General features: G+C 46.5%; 1 protein-coding gene across 5 annotated transcripts in view; it reads left to right on the top strand.

Moving 5' to 3' along the window:
- The window catches only part of LOC147636111 (kinesin-like protein KIN-14N), a 46523-nt gene that overhangs the window by 7272 nt on the left and 25581 nt on the right, over nucleotides 1-13670 (top strand). The gene's annotated exons all lie outside the window — the stretch shown is intronic.

The raw sequence follows: 13670 nt of genomic DNA on the forward strand, positions 1-13670 counted from the left end.
AAATGTAAGTACACATGTATTACACAAAGAGAAGGAAAAGGTAAATAAAACTTTTATGCTTGATCTGTCAACACGTTGTGTGATGTTTTGTGGAAACCTCAAAATCAACTTGTACATGTGTACATGAGTGTTGTCCGTGTTGTGATGAAGTCGTGGGAACACCCATTGACTTGGTGTGGGCATCGTGGATGCGGCAGTCAGACATAGGGTCTTGATGGAAGTGTGTGCAGGGACAATGTAGGGATTCTGGAAGCACAAGCTCGTCCGGAACGTAGCTGGAGATGGTCTCAACTGTTCGGCCACTTGAGTTGTATGCGTGTCCAAGAGAAGCGAGCACTCAAGGTTGCAATTGAAGGTATGTGGAGCATGAAAAAAGGGTGAAGAGAGCCAAGGCAGCTTTAGATGGTGTGAAAGTAATATGGTGGCCTTTAATTTTCAAAATTAAATAAAATAGAAGATGACTTTTTTGGAAAGTGGCGTGGAATTTGGAGCTGCCGCCAGCTAGGTTATTCTGGAAGGTGGCCAGCGCAACAGGATTGCGTGGAGTAGGGGAGACGAGTAGAGAGGGGGGTCCTCCTGGGTGAGGAGCAAGCCGCCTAGTAGAACCTGGGCTGGTGTGGTTGGAGGGCAGCCGTCTGCGAGAAGGTAGCAAGCGAGGCTCTTTGGGCACAGTTGAAGAGCGCAGTGCGGCAGCTGCAGGTAGCGTGGACAAAGCCGTCGTGTGGTGAAAGGAGCTAGGCGCAGAAGAGTGCTAGCTGGAGAGCAACGAAGAACTGGAGCAGCAGGCGTAGCTGCAGATAAAGGGAGGCGGCTGGAAGCCGTGTTGCAGAGTGGAAGGCTGCAGAAGAGCAGCGGGGAGAGAAGTGGACACAGAGACGGGGGGCAGGAGGCCACCGCTGTGTGTGTGTTTGACAGGGAGCCGAAGGGGTGCAGCCGGGAGTGGGGGGCTCTCTTGGGGGGCGTAAACTGTAGGCCAGCTCAGCAGTGAGGAAGCGTGGGGGCCTCTCAGTGTTTGGGAGGAGGAGCAGGTAGAGACGGCGGGCTGCAGTGTTGCAGTGGAGGGCTGCAGAGGAGCAGCGGGGAGAGAAGTGGGCTCTGAGGAGCTGCAGAGAAGAGCAACGGGGGGCAGGAGGCCCTCGGGTGTGTGTAGGGGGTTGGAGCACAGGACAAGAGGAGTGTGTGCAGCCGGGGGGTGTTGTTGCAGTGGAGGGGATCACTGCAGAAGCTGTTCGCAGTAGGGGGAACCTGCAGGCGCAGCTGGACAAAGAGAGGGAACGAGTGAAGGAGCCGCTTGGTGTGGTTAAGGTTCTGAGGCACTGCAGAGAAGAGCGCGAAGACAGAAGGGAAGCCGTTGAGCTTGAAACTGGTAGATAGCAGAGGCTAGAGAAGAGGCAAAGTAACTGGTGAGGGTGATCGAGGGGCTAGCAAACAGACGGAGAGTAGAGGTGCTGGGGAGCGTGGAGCAGACAAGCTGCTGGGCAGAGGTGTGAAGACAGCCAGCGTAGGTGACTGGTTCTATGCTTGAAGAGTGGCAGTGAGCTGGTGGAACAGCAGAGAGTCATCTGTTGAGGTGCAGAGCAAAGAGTGCAGAGGTCGACTGCAGAGAAGCGAGGAGCGAAGGGATTTTGGAGCGACCAGGAGCTGGAGAGGACTGATTGCGAGCGGGTGCTTGGTGTCGCTGGTGTTTGGGATATCTGGGATATCCGATCCTGTAAAGGTCAAGGTCTTTTCTGAAATTGAGTCTTGTTCATGCTCTCTGGTCTGGTGTTCTGGTGTGTTTGCATGCGTGTGTGGAAGTGTGGCATGCTATAAGGGCGTAGACAGCTCTACCGCTTCCGTGCCATCACTTTTTGGTGCCTCCACAGAGGAGCAGATTTCCTCTGGTTTGTGAAAGAGAACAGGGCTGTGTGAAGAAAGATTTGGGAAATGGCTCAGGATTTTCCGGAGTATTGGGGATTGCCACAGGAAAATGCAACCAGGTTTCTGGAGAAGATGGAGTTTACAGCTTTGATGAAAGACAGGGCAACCCCGGAGATCCTTTCTCGGATTTTGGCTTATTGCTTGCAGGGTGATGCGAAAGTATGGCTGCAGATGTTTGTGACTGCACACAGGAATGTTTATCGAGAGGATCCTGAGTACCGTGTAGTCAGAGCTGCCTTTTTGGCACAGTTTGTCCAGGTGAAGAGTCCGAATGAAGTGTGGAAGGAGTTGTGTAACATTCAGCAGAAAGATGGTCAGGATGTGGATCAGTATTTGATAGAGTTTGGTAGACTGTGGAGTCTATGGTGTGAGGCTCTGATTCCTGAAGTACCCCCGCAGATGATAAAGAGGGAGCGGTTTGTGGCTGGTCTGGAGCCAACGATCCGTTTGAAGGTGGAACTGAAGAACCTGAATAGCTTTGAGGAGGCTGTCAGAGTTGCTCGTGAGAAGGAGTGGAAGGTGAAACGTTTGAGGCAGTTGGGAATGCGGGAAGAGCCGAGGAGGTTTGTGAAGGTGCCACAGATTGAGAGTATGCAGACTGGAAGAAAAGCTGCTGCTGTTCCTAAACAGGTGGATTCTTTGAAGAGGGAGGTTCATGATGCAGTGGAGCTCATGAAGTCTTTAAGTGTGAATTGGATAGAGTCCACAGGAAAAGGAAGAGGCATAGGTGATATGGGAAGAAAGATTGATGCATCATCTGGTTCTGAAAGAAATTCAGCAGATATTGGAAGAGGGAGAGGGTATCTGTGTGATGTGCAATGCCGGAATTGTGGTGAGTGGGGTCATATGAGTCCACAATGTGAGAGACCAGCCAAAGCTAATGGTGGAATATATCAATTGTCCTTGGGAATGAGTGATAGGGTGAGTGGCCCTAGTGTGCAGATGAAGGATGAAATCCAGCCTAGTGTTTGTGAGGTCCGTGAGATCACATTTGGAGAGCAGGATATGGGACAGGTTAGCCTGTTGTTGGGAATGCAGAAGGATGAGGTTTCTGGAATCAGCCCTGAAGAGCTTTCAGAAGGTGAGGAGGAGAAGAATGGGAGTATTGATGATGTTGTGGATTGTGAGCAGGTGCCAGTACTTCAGCCAGTCAAGGTGGAGTGTGATGATCAAGGTGTCACTAGTGAAGATGCTGTGGGTGGAGCCCGTATGGATGATCCGAGCGATGAGTTGGATATTGCAGCCTGTGGTGAGAGTGTGGATGGTGAGTTGGACAGTGTACTGGATAGTGCACTGGATGATCTGTTGGAGATGGCTTCCTTGGAGAAGACTACTTGCATGCCAGTTGTGCAGCAGGAAGGGAGTGATGGTGTGACTGATGGTGAGCTGGATGCTCCTTTGGTTGATGGTGCGATAGATTTCGCAGGTGTGGATGCTGATCACAAGGTGTGTGTTCCTTGTCATGCCCAAGAGGATGAGGTGGTTGTGAGTGGTGAGGGTGCACGTGAGGCTATTGTTGTTGGTCAGGGGGACCAAGATGCTTTGCCTGGGAGTTTGGGGAGCTTGAACTTGGTAGGGATGCCTGTGCAAGATGTGGAGAATCTTGCAGGATCGCCAATGGTCTTGAAGCTGGAGAAACTGCAGGAAAGCGACAATGATGAGTCTACAGTGCACGAGGTTGCTGTGTGTGATGTTGATGGGCTGAAGGGAAGTGAGTGTATGGTGGACACACCGCATGTGGATGCTCAGCATATGGATGAGCAGTTTGGTTATAGTTTGGGTCTGGCAGGTTGCCCAGAGGAAGGGTTGGAAGCCAATGATGTGGGCTGCAAGTTGGATTGCGACCATGAGATGGGGGTTGATGATGAGATGAGGGTTATCTCGGTATTTGACTACGGGTGGGAGTCAGATGTGTCTGAAGGGAGTAGAGATGAGGAGTGGTGGTCTCCATCACAAAATTATGTGAGCTGGTCTGGAGGAGGAAGTACAGTGGATGGTGAGGAGGCCATGTACAAAAAGCCAAGGGGGTTGCTGAAAGCAGATTATGGCAGAGTGCTTCAATGGTTGTCTGTTGGAGGGGAATGCTTGAAGGATTGGAAGGTAGATGCACCGAGGTTTCTATTTGATCCAGGGGGATAAGTAGTTTCTGATTGAGTAGCTGCTGGACATAAATGTCTCAGCAGAAGAAAGGGGGTTGCTAAATATGTGTGATGTTTTGTGGAAACCTCAAAATCAACTTGTACATGTGTACATGAGTGTTGTCCGTGTTGTGATGAAGTCGTGGGAACACCCATTGACTTGGTGTGGGCATCGTGGATGCGGCAGTCAGACATAGGGTCTTGATGGAAGTGTGTGCAGGGACAATGTAGGGATTCTGGAAGCACAAGCTCGTCCGGAACGTAGCTGGAGATGGTCTCAACTGTTCGGCCACTTGAGTTGTATGCGTGTCCAAGAGAAGCGAGCACTCAAGGTTGCAATTGAAGGTATGTGGAGCATGAAAAAAGGGTGAAGAGAGCCAAGGCAGCTTTAGATGGTGTGAAAGTAATATGGTGGCCTTTAATTTTCAAAATTAAATAAAATAGAAGATGACTTTTTTGGAAAGTGGCGTGGAATTTGGAGCTGCCGCCAGCTAGGTTATTCTGGAAGGTGGCCAGCGCAACAGGATTGCGTGGAGTAGGGGAGACGAGTAGAGAGGGGGGTCCTCCTGGGTGAGGAGCAAGCCGCCTAGTAGAACCTGGGCTGGTGTGGTTGGAGGGCAGCCGTCTGCGAGAAGGTAGCAAGCGAGGCTCTTTGGGCACAGTTGAAGAGCGCAGTGCGGCAGCTGCAGGTAGCGTGGACAAAGCCGTCGTGTGGTGAAAGGAGCTAGGCGCAGAAGAGTGCTAGCTGGAGAGCAACGAAGAACTGGAGCAGCAGGCGTAGCTGCAGATAAAGGGAGGCGGCTGGAAGCCGTGTTGCAGAGTGGAAGGCTGCAGAAGAGCAGCGGGGAGAGAAGTGGACACAGAGACGGGGGGCAGGAGGCCACCGCTGTGTGTGTGTTTGACAGGGAGCCGAAGGGGTGCAGCCGGGAGTGGGGGGCTCTCTTGGGGGGCGTAAACTGTAGGCCAGCTCAGCAGTGAGGAAGCGTGGGGGCCTCTCAGTGTTTGGGAGGAGGAGCAGGTAGAGACGGCGGGCTGCAGTGTTGCAGTGGAGGGCTGCAGAGGAGCAGCGGGGAGAGAAGTGGGCTCTGAGGAGCTGCAGAGAAGAGCAACGGGGGGCAGGAGGCCCTCGGGTGTGTGTAGGGGGTTGGAGCACAGGACAAGAGGAGTGTGTGCAGCCGGGGGGTGTTGTTGCAGTGGAGGGGATCACTGCAGAAGCTGTTCGCAGTAGGGGGAACCTGCAGGCGCAGCTGGACAAAGAGAGGGAACGAGTGAAGGAGCCGCTTGGTGTGGTTAAGGTTCTGAGGCACTGCAGAGAAGAGCGCGAAGACAGAAGGGAAGCCGTTGAGCTTGAAACTGGTAGATAGCAGAGGCTAGAGAAGAGGCAAAGTAACTGGTGAGGGTGATCGAGGGGCTAGCAAACAGACGGAGAGTAGAGGTGCTGGGGAGCGTGGAGCAGACAAGCTGCTGGGCAGAGGTGTGAAGACAGCCAGCGTAGGTGACTGGTTCTATGCTTGAAGAGTGGCAGTGAGCTGGTGGAACAGCAGAGAGTCATCTGTTGAGGTGCAGAGCAAAGAGTGCAGAGGTCGACTGCAGAGAAGCGAGGAGCGAAGGGATTTTGGAGCGACCAGGAGCTGGAGAGGACTGATTGCGAGCGGGTGCTTGGTGTCGCTGGTGTTTGGGATATCTGGGATATCCGATCCTGTAAAGGTCAAGGTCTTTTCTGAAATTGAGTCTTGTTCATGCTCTCTGGTCTGGTGTTCTGGTGTGTTTGCATGCGTGTGTGGAAGTGTGGCATGCTATAAGGGCGTAGACAGCTCTACCGCTTCCGTGCCATCAACGTCACTTATATATGGATGGTGACCCTAATGGATCCGAGCATAGTCTTGATGAGGAGCTTGGCATTACATCAATAATTACTCCTATAAGGAGAACCAAGGCTATTTTAAGACACCTAGCAGTGATCCAGGTGTATACAAGTCTACGAGGATTAGATACCATATTGACAAGTTGAAATATGATGGATATACAACCCATCATTATGCTTACATGGTTACAGCAACAGCCAACAATTATCTTGTCGAGTACAGAGACAAAGTACAAGGACGCTGCTATGACAACGTGAGGTAGCTTGCTTCTTCATAATATGGGTGAGCCCGTGGATAAGGCCGTTGTCATTTATTATAATTACGTGAGTAGCATACAACTAGCCAACCTAGTATACCATGCTAGAACGAAGCGCATTGAGGTGCATTATTACTTTGTGAGAGAGAAGGTTCTAACAGGTGATATGGATCTGATATATGTCAGCATATAGGATCAAGTGGCTAACATCTTCACGAAGGTACGTGGTACAGAGAAGCTCCACAAGTTTAGGAGCTTACTTGGAGTGCAATGTGTGGAGTTGAGCTCAAGGAGGAGTATTGAGATATCGAGCTCAACTAGTGCTACGTACATTGATGACCCGCTTGGGTGATAGCTTCCACGCTTATGCCATTAGCATGGTTGGTGAGATTATGGTTAATATGCCGCCAGTGGTAGGGACGACAAGCTGCGTGACAACCATATTTAAATTTGCTAGAGTATAATAGCTATAGCGTCAGCTCATATAGTCGGGTTCTCACCATAGTTGGAACCGGACACGTCCGATTGAAGATTCCAGACGTATGATACGTTGGATATCATACGCGTATGGAAAACAGTTTCAGACGTGGCCTTTTTTGGGAAAAAAAACGGCGTGCCCGATAAAGTTGTGTTAAACAATTCTGGCTGGAGTCGTACGTCGTGTCGCTGTCATCTGTGGGTGCGCTTCTCGACAAAGGTGCCGCTCTCGACGATTGAAGTTGCAGCCTGCAAGGCTGCAGCCACAGCCTCCACCTCCTACGGTCCTACTATCCAAGTCCTCATTCTTCAGGCAAGTGCGTGTTGGTGGTTGGCCCTCTCATCATCCTTCCCATGGGCAATCACCAAAGCTGAAGGCTTGGAAGTTGAAGGAGACGTGCGTTGAAACGTAGCTCCTTGCACGTTGCAAGTTGCAACCACAACTCCCACGCACGAGGGCTGGTCCCTGGGCCTGAATTTTGCTCTCTTCACTTGCCCAAAGCTCCCAAACTATGTCTCGGGACTCTACAGAGAATTCTCTGTCTATGTGACTGTGTCTCCCTCAACTTTCAACTTTCAAGTTCTCTACATTTCAATGTTCATGATTTCAGCCTTCATATTCTATAATTTCTATCGAAGTTGATTTGTTTCTTGACTCAATTGTCCTCTCTTTGTGCATACAGAGTCCAGGACTCCAGACCACAATCTTCACTTGCCCAAATGGGAAGAAAGCGTGGAGCTGAATGGGAGTTTGTGGACGCAGTCAATCCCTTGGGAAAGGGACAATACACATGCAAATGCAAGTATTGCCCGCATCAATGGGATGGAGGACCGCTCCATATAAGGGCGCACATGCTTGGGTTGTCAGGCTTGGGGGTTGACAAGTGTACCAATCCACCCCAAAATGTCAGAGATGCTTGCCGAAGGTTGCATGCAAAGGCGGAGGTGATTGATTTGAAAGCAATGGTTGATGCAAAGGTGGCTGATTTGGGGGCTGCTAGTTATGTAAATATTGATGCAGAGGGGGCAGAATTTGTTGATTTGGGGGCTGCAAGTGCAAGTGCATCATCAGCTCAGCCTTTGCAAAAGAAACAAAAGGTGTCCAAGGGAGCTTTGGCTGCAGCATGGGAGTCACAGGCAAGAAAAGATGCATACATTGCTCTCCATCGTTTTTTCTTTGCAGAGGACATTCCTCATTGGAAGGTGAGGAGTTCTTATTTTTTGGACATGGTTCAGGCGATTGGGAAAGTTGGACCTACCTTTAAGCCTCCAACGTACAGAGCTTTGCGTACTACGGAGTTAAATAATGAAGTGGTTTGCATAGAGCAGGAGTTGCTAGACCTTCAAGAGAAGTGGAAAAAATATGGTTGCAGCATTGTGTGTGATGGTTGGTCTGACACTCGACGTCGGCCTATCATCAATGTGATGGTGTCATGTATATATGGCTCTGTGTTTTTGAAGGCAGTGGATACAAGTGGGCAGTACAAGTCAGGGGAGTACATTTTTGAGATATTGAAGGGTGCAATTCAAGTTGTTGGCCTTGATAATGTGGTGCAGGTATGTATGGACAATGCCTCTAATTGTGTGCGAGCAGGAGAATTAGTGGAGCAAGAGTGGCCCCATATTTTCTACACTAGGTGTACATGCCATTGCCTTGACCTCCTATTTGAGGATATTGGACAGCTTGCATGGGTGAAGCCAGTGTTGGCACATGCCACTAAGGTTGTGACATTTGTTACACGGAAGCACACTGTGTTGGCATTGTATAGGATTTTCAGCAAAAAGGAATTGGTGAAACCTGCACAGACTCGGTTTGTGGAGTATAACTGTATGTAAACTATTTCTTGATTCCCTGCTTTCTCAAGAAACCATTAAACTCATTGGAAAATACTCTCACTATCTGATCATAGACGTTTGATCTGCATATCTTTTTTTGTCTCGACCAAGGCTTTAAATCTCTGAAAGTGAGCAAACACTTCACTTTTCTCCTTCATAAAATAAACCCACTTTTTTAGTGTGATTATCAATGAATGTAATATAATACCTGCAGCTTGTAATTATTGCAATCTTGGTTGGTCTCCATACATCCGAATATATAACATCTAATAGCCTTGCATTAACATGCTTTTGATGTGGAAAAGCATGTTTAGCTTGCTTACCCAACTTGTATGCTTCACATACTTTATGCATACCATCAACCTTGAACTTCGGCAAAACTGCAACAATATTTTGGGCTTGCATAGACTTCAGCCGTTGTATATTCACATGACCAATGCGCTTGTGTCATATGTCAATATCTACGATGACATCTATCTCATGCACAAACATGGATGTCTTCACTTCACGCATGTTCACATCCAAAGTAAACATCTTGTTATTTCTATTACTCTTTGCAACTAAGCGGCACTGATTTTTGAAGTCTTTCACAAAACATCCTTGAGGATTAAATCTCACTTAGAGACCCTGCTCGACCATTTGTCCGACGAAAATCAGGTTCTTTGTAATATTTGAAACATGAAGCACATTTGCCGAGTACTTCATTTTGCCATCTTGTATAGACAATGACACTTTATCAACATGCGCAATGGGATATTGTAACTTGGTTGAACACAATGCTAATCAATACACTTAAATACACCAAGATTTAATGGACAACATGCTCAATACAAGAAGTAATTTGTTGAATTGACAAGAGACGCACAATGAGCCGGAATGGCCGGTCCCTCTCTCAAATAAAGTATATTGATCTTGGGAGAATCAAGTACATAGTGTCATGGGCGTTTCAGACCAGATTTCCATACCAATGCATATGAATACAGTATTGCAAACAAAGTGGTTGTCGGTGTAAACTTGCAACTCACACTACTCTCTCAAGTGTCCATGTTTCCTACCATCTTTCCTCTATTGTTTCACCAACACAAGGTAGCAACAATGTGCAAGAGGGTACATAGTAGGATAAGAGAACACTACACAGGGTATGTGATCTTAGAATCCGATTTCTCTCTCTTACTACTTGCTTCCAAAATTAAGCATGAAAGCTTACCAATTGCAAGTAGAGTCGATGACAGCGGAAGTCTTCGCAATGGAAGTGCTTGGAGTGTTGAAATCTTCCATTTGTCATAATTCTTGGAGACAAAAGTCTTCAAGAGGATGAAGGGAACCTGGGAAAGATTTCTCTATGGTTCAAGTCGAGAAAGGAAGGCTGAAATCAGGGTTTTCAACAAAAAGATCAGAAATTACAGCAAGAAAGAGTTGTTTTGCCCAATTTCAATCATTGGGAGTATGTAGGAGAGTGAATAGCACTTGGAAACACTCTTGGAAGCTTGGAAAACACCCTAGCAAGCTTGGATATGGAGTTGGGAAGGAGGAAGTGCAGAAAATACAGCCCAAGAGGCCTCATGAAAGAGGTGTCTACTTCTAGAGAGAGAGGGAAGAGTGAGGTGGTGAGTCGTCTACTCTAGGTGTCATGTAGATGCTATGTGGTGCAAGCTAGAATGGACACATGGTTGGTTACTCCCTTTGTACAAAGGGGATAAGGTTTAGGCGGTGGACATTAGGTTTTGTTTACCTCGAGACATTAGCGTGTGTGAACACTAGGCTGTTGGTCATAATTTATAAGTGAGTTTTGGTCGCTTAAAACTTAATGAAGTGTGTACACACTCACTTATAAATTAGTGCTAATTCCTAAGGCTAGGTTTATGACCAATACTTACCACCTGTCACATGTCACATAACCATGTCAGTAGATAGTTTCACATGCATGGTTCACGGGTGGGCGTCCCCTTACCCGGAACTACACATTGAAGCAAGCATGAAAACTGGTCATAATTTATAAGTGAGTTTTGATCGCCCAAAACTTAATGAAGTGTGTACACACTCACTTATAAATTAGTGCTAATTCCTAAGGCTAGGTTTATGACCAATACTTATCTCTTGTCACATGCCACATAACCATGTCGGCAGATAGTTTCACACGCACAGTTCATGGGCGGGCGTTCCCTTACCCGAAACGACACATTGGTCAAGCAAACATGAAAACAGCATGCAATTTCGATTACAAGCAAGAACATAAAGATGCTATGCAATGTAGCACTGGTATGGAAAATCCCCGTTCATGAGACTATACCAAAATAGACGTGCTTCAAGCAAGTAAACGAGGTACCAGACCCTATGGAACACCAATCCACCAGGCATTTCCGGGCATGTACACAGAGGCACAAGTTCCAACAAAAAACCAATTTCGCAGTATCACATGAGTGGCATCAATCACCAACATATACAATTGCCATGGACACTAGTCCAATGTATATACATGATGAGAAAGCATGAGTGGACCAATTGGGTGGCCAAATGGTGTTATCCCCCCCGGCTTCTAAATAATTGTCTGCAACTGAAAAGCATCTAAATATGCTTGAAGCACATGCGGGTAATCTCTGAAGAACTCTTACAAGGTAACGCCTGAGAACTTTGCTTGCGGCAAGCTTGCGTTCCTTGTGATACAAAATTTGCTTTGGCTGCAAAATATCCTCAAGTTCATCCACTTTTGGTGGAACCTCAATGACCGTGTCATTGGGCTCTGGCCTTACTTACTTGCGAAGGAGACTCACATGAAAAGCATTGTGTATGTGCCAATGACTAGGCAATGCCAATTTGAAAGCCATTTCATTGATCTTCTCGATCACTTAAAAAGGCCCATAGTACTTGGTTGCAAGCTTAGGATATGCACTCTCTTTGCAAGCCTCTTTGCAAGTCTTGCTTTCTCAAATTTGAGCAATACTCAATCATTCTTTTTAGCATCCAATCGCCTTCTATTCTTGTCGGCAGCCTTTTTATGCTTGTCTTGTGACCTTGCAATGGCTGTCTGCACTTGAGCAAAAGCAATATCCAAGTCTCTTACATACTTATCAGCTGCAAATATCTCATCCTTTGTGCGAAGGATGGGTGGCAAAACTACTTTACCATAAACAATCTCAAACGAGGCCTTTCTTGTAGATGCATGCACCGTGTTGTTGTATGCAAATTCCACAAGCGGGAGGAGCATGGCACTCATCCAAAACCTTTTGCTTCATGTCAAACACCACACATAGGCAATTATCTTTCATAAGATAACCCTCTTTGATCACATATGAGGCATGTGCATGACTAGCCATCAAATTAGTTCAAATTGTGGCAAAATCAGCATCCTTATGATACAAATCACGCATGGCAGACAAGTCTCCATGAGAGACAACCGAAATAGCTGCTACATACGGCTTTCGTAACAATACATCTGCCACTACATTCTTCTTTCTTGGGGTGTGTAAAATCTGAAAATGAAACATAGAAAGGAAATTGGCCATCCTCATATGTTTCTTTGACAATTTAGTTTGGGTAAGAAAATATCTTAAACTCTGGTGATCTGTCTTCATAGTGAAATCAGCCCTAAGAAGGTAATGTTTCCATATAGTAAGAGCATGAACTACAACTAAGAGCTCTTTCTCGTAAATGCCAAGAGAGAGCTTTGCATCATCCAATCTATGACTCTTATAAGCCAAGGCATGTCCCTCTTGATTTAGGACAGCTCCAATGTAATTTCCCGATGCATCACATTTCAGCTTTTGTAAATCTGGAATGATTAACATTGGACCATGAGTAGTTGCATCTTTCAATTTGAGGAATGCATCTCTCTCTATATTAGTCTATTTGAATGTAGTCTTCTTCTTTGTCAAATCATGCAAAGGAGAAGCAATCCATGCAAAGTGCCGAATGAACTTGCTTGCGGTAATAAGAGCATAATCCAAGAAAACTACGGATCTGATGTAGTGAACTCAATTTGGGCCAATTCTGAATTGCATCAATCTTTGCAGGATCCACTCGCACTCTATCTTTGGACACAATATGCCCAAGATAATGTATCTCTGACAAGAAGAACTCACTTTTCTTTGCATTTATGAAGAGTTTATGCTTACGGAGTTCTTCAAAAACAATAGCCACATGAGCTCTATGCTGTTCTTTAGTCTTCGAGAAGACTAGGATGTCATCAAAGAAGACACTTGTAAATTTTCTGTACCCACGGAATATGCGATCTATCATTCTGTTGAATGTAGCCGGAGCATTCGTAAGACTAAAGGACATAACAAGATACTCATAAAGCCCAAATGCTGTCTTGAAAGTAGTTTTATGTACATCCTCAAGCACTACACGCACTACATGCACTTGATGATACCCACTCTTGAGATCAATTCAGCTGAGGTATGCCGATCTATCCAGCTTGTCAAGGATGTCGTCTATGCGTGGAATCAGAAACCAATTCTTAATGGTGAGCTTATTCAAAGCTCTATAATCCACACACTTACGAAAGGATCTATCCTTCTTTTGAACCAAGAGAATGGGTGAACAATATGGGGAAGAGCTAATCCTTTCTCAAGAAGCTCGTTTACTTGTTTCATGATCTCCTCTTTTTGAGATGCACTTACACGATAGGTTGGCTTATTAGGTGGTGAGCTAACCGGCACAAGATCAATGCGATGATCTTTCAGTTGTATGGGTGGTAACTCATTAGCAAAACAATCATTGTACTCTTGCAAGAATTTCAGCCTATCATTACTAAGAGTGTTTACATGCACATTATTTTCCTTAACATGGTCCCAGGACCAGTACAAAAATCAAGTACGCAAAAACACTCTTTTTCATTACTTTCTTAATTTGTACATGAGACACAAGGGGAATGGTATCATCCTCTTCACTAGCATCAATTACATGTTCTCGGTCTTTATGCATGAAGGTGATTCTGTTAGTCTTGTAAGCCTTGCACGGATCAATGCGTGTATGCTAAGGCTTTCCAAGAAATACATCACAGCCATTCAAAAGTGTCATAAGAAAGTCCTCATGATCCACATAGCCTTGAATGTGTATGCGCAATTTGCCATTAATCGGCATAATCTGCACTTCTCTACCAACAAAGGTAGCCCTTGAATGTGTATGCGTAATTTGCCAATAATCGGCATAACCTGCACTTCTCTACCAACAAAGGTA

Source organism: Cibotium barometz, chromosome 8 (assembly GCF_041138505.1).
Source record: "Cibotium barometz isolate CiBa-2024 chromosome 8, ASM4113850v1, whole genome shotgun sequence".
NCBI classification, from domain to species: domain Eukaryota; kingdom Viridiplantae; phylum Streptophyta; class Polypodiopsida; order Cyatheales; family Cibotiaceae; genus Cibotium; species Cibotium barometz.